This window comes from Bos indicus, chromosome 7 (genome assembly GCF_029378745.1).
Source record: "Bos indicus isolate NIAB-ARS_2022 breed Sahiwal x Tharparkar chromosome 7, NIAB-ARS_B.indTharparkar_mat_pri_1.0, whole genome shotgun sequence".
Taxonomy (NCBI): Eukaryota; Metazoa; Chordata; class Mammalia; order Artiodactyla; family Bovidae; genus Bos; species Bos indicus.
The window spans coordinates 13770688-13774157 of NC_091766.1; the positions used below are offsets into that span (position 1 = coordinate 13770688).

The 3470-nt window shown below is 41.9% G+C and overlaps 1 pseudogene; it reads left to right on the forward strand.

Moving 5' to 3' along the window:
• The first annotated feature begins 427 nt into the window (after positions 1-427).
• LOC139183978 (olfactory receptor 7E178-like) lies at positions 428-1464 on the forward strand (annotated as a pseudogene).
• The last annotated feature ends 2006 nt before the right edge of the window (positions 1465-3470 follow it).

Consider the following 3470-nt stretch of genomic DNA (forward strand, 5'->3'; position numbering starts at 1 on the left):
AGGCAAGAATACTGGAGTGGGTTGCCATTTCCTTCTCCAAGAGATCTTCCCAATTCCAGGGGTCAAACCCAGGTCTCCCGCATTGCAGGCAGACACTTTACCATCTGAGCCACCAGGGAAGCTCATGAATAAAATAAGGTATATATAAATATGTCCTAATTTCTTTACATTTTAATTATGTATTTTCTTAGAGGAAGAAGGAAATTTCTGATTCTGTATTATTTCTAAAGAAGTAGGCTGTATTTAACTGAGATCATGGATGTAATACCTCTAACATTCTTGTTCTCTTTCACTTTTATGTGGAGTTTTATAAAGTAAGAGTGTATAGACAGGTGAATAACACAGAAACCAATGAGGGAACAGTTCTAAACAGAATTTATCACACTGAGAGATATTGCTGAAGGAACTGGGGTGTATAATCTTAGAAATGAATTGCTTGAATCCAAAATATGGACATAGTCTCAATGCCCATTTACTTATTTCCTTTGTTTCCAGCCCTCTTTTCTTTTTCCAAAGGTGTCCAAGATACATAGAACTGGAAATCTAACAAGTGTCTCAGAATTCTTCCTCTTGGGCTTCTCAGATGATACAGAACTGCAGCCTTTGCTCTGTGTCCTCTTCCTGTCCATGTACCTGGTCACCGTGTTGGGGAACCTGCTCATCATATTAGCCGTCACCTCTGACCCCCACCTCCACACCCCCATGTACTTCTTCCTCTCCAACCTATCCTTGGTTGACATCGGTTTCATCTCCACCACAGTTCCCAAAATGATTGTGGACATCCAATCTCACAGCAGAATCATCTCCTACGGAGGCTGCCTGACTCAGATGTCTATTTTTATCCTTTTTGCGTGTATGGATTGTATGCTTCTTACCGTGATGGCCTATGACAGGTTTGTGGCCATCTGTCACCCACTGCACTACACGGTCATCATGAACCCGCACCTCTGTTGCTCCTTAGTTTTGCTGTCCTTTTGTGTTAGTCTTTTGGACTCCCAGGTGCACAATGTGATTGTGTTACAAGTTACCTGTTTCAAGGATGTAGAAATTTCTAGTTTCTTCTGTGACCCTTCTCAACTGCTCGACCTTGCTTGTTCTGATACTTTCACCAATAACATAGTCAGCTATACTATCGGTGCCTTGACTGGTTTTCTCTCTATCTCAGGAATCATTTTCTCTTACTATAAAATTCTTGTCTCCATTCTGAGAGTCCCCTCATCAGGTGGGATGTACAAAGCCTTTGCCACCTGTGGTTCTCACCTGGCAGTTGTTTGCTTATTTTATGTAATAGCCCTGGATGTGTACCTCAGCTCAGCCATCTCACAATCTCCCAGGAAGGATGCAGCAGCCTCGGTGGTGTACACTGTGGTCACCCCCATGCTGAACCCCTTCATCTACAGCCTGAGGAACAAAGACATCAAAAGGGCCTTGTGGAGGTTCCTTAGCAGCACAAACTCATCTTAGGACATGGCAACCCATTTGAGCATATACTAGAAAATGTAGCAAAACTAAATCTGGAGATCTAAAAGTTCTACCTCTCTCATGACATCATTCTATAGCTCTTATTGCCTTCATGCCTCTCCTTGCTTTCTACCTGAATATTACTTCTCTGTAGCTTATTCTCCTGCCAATGCAGGAGACACAAGAGACACAGGTTCAATCCATGAGTCCAGAAGATCCCTGGAGGAGGAAATGGCAACCCACTCCAGTATTCTTGCCTGGGAAATCCCATGGACAGAGGATCCTTGTGGGCTACAGTCCACAGGGTTGCAGAGAGTCAAACAAGACTGAGCATGCACACACACACATGTTTTAACATGACAGTGGAGAGTTCTAAGATCCTTTTTGTATCAAAATCACTCCTTGACAGAATCTCACTATATCTATGGGGATTCTATATTTTTATCTTCAGTAGCCCAAGCATCCTCAAAAGAATAATTCCCCTTTAATATACCAAAAATGTACAAATTTTCCAAGCTTTTATATATTTTCAAGAGTAAATTCTATTTTCAAATCTGCACATGCTGTTATGTGAGCTGCAAGTCACTGCTCCTCAGCCTTGACTTCTATTGAAACCATCTGGGAAGTTTAAAATACTGACCACCGGGTCTCACCACTAGAGTTTCTGATTCAACTGGACTTGGGTGTAGTCCAAGCACAAGGATTTTAAAAAGCTCTCAAGTGGTTCTAGTGTGTGCCCACTGTTGACAACTACTAATCCAAGTCAAGTCTCTCTTTCAAAGGTGAGCTTTATGCCTTGGGTCCTAACATTCCTCATGGACAAATGCTGAAGATCCAAAAGAGATCAGAGGTCAATGGGGGAAGACATGAAGACCCTGATGTGGTAATAAGCAATGCATTTTCCCTTTATATCCAATAAATTTCTCCACATAGCTTCTCTACATCGTACACCCGGCCTTTGCTTTAGGGTGGGGCATCAGAAATCACATTCTATCTTGTGGTCTATGTTCCATCTTGTATTCATCTTAACATATATTCAGCAGTGGCCTGCAAACGTCTCTTCACTCTAAAAGCTCAACGAGTCCCTTTATACCCCTCCAGTCTTTGGTAGAGTAGTTTTGTCCCTCAGTTATGATCACTATGGTACCACTTTTTTCTTTCTTGTCTTTCAGTCCTTCAATAAAATTTTAATTTTTTTATTTTTAAACTTTACAATATTGTATTGGTTTTGCCATATATCAACATGAATCTGCCACAAGTATACACGTGTTCCCCATGCTGAACCCACCTCCCTCCTCCCTCCTCCCTCCCTGTACCATCCCTCTGGGTTGTCCCAGTGCCCCAGCCTCAAGCATCCAGTATCGTGCATCGAACTTGGACTGGCGACTTGTTTCATATATGATATTATACATGTTTCAATGCCATTCTCCCAAATCATCCCACTCTCTCCCTCTCCCACAGAGTCCAAAATACTGTTCGATACATCACTGTCTCTTTTGCTGCCTCGTATACAGGGTTATTGCTACCATCTTTCTAAATTCCATATATATGCGTTAGTATACTGTATTGGTGTTTTTCTTTCTGGCTTACTTCACTCTGTATAATAGGATCCAGTTTCATCCACCTCATTAGAACTGATTCAAATGTATTCTTTTTAATGGCTGAGTAATACTCCATTGTGTATATATACCACTGCTTTCTTATCCATTCATCTGCTGATGGACATCTAGGTTGCTTCCATGTCCTGGCTATTATAAACAGTGCTGCGATGAACATTGGGGTACACGTGTCTCTTTCCCTTCTGGTTTCCTCAGTGTGTATGCCCAGCAGTGGGATTGCTGGGTCATAAGGAAGTTCTATTTCCAGTTTTTTAAGGAATCTCCACACTTTTCTCCATAGTGACTGTACTAGTTTGCATTCCACCAACAGTGTAAGAAGGTTCTTTTCTCCACACCCTCTCCAGCATTTATTGCTTGTAGACTTTTGGATCCCAGCCATTCTGAATGGCA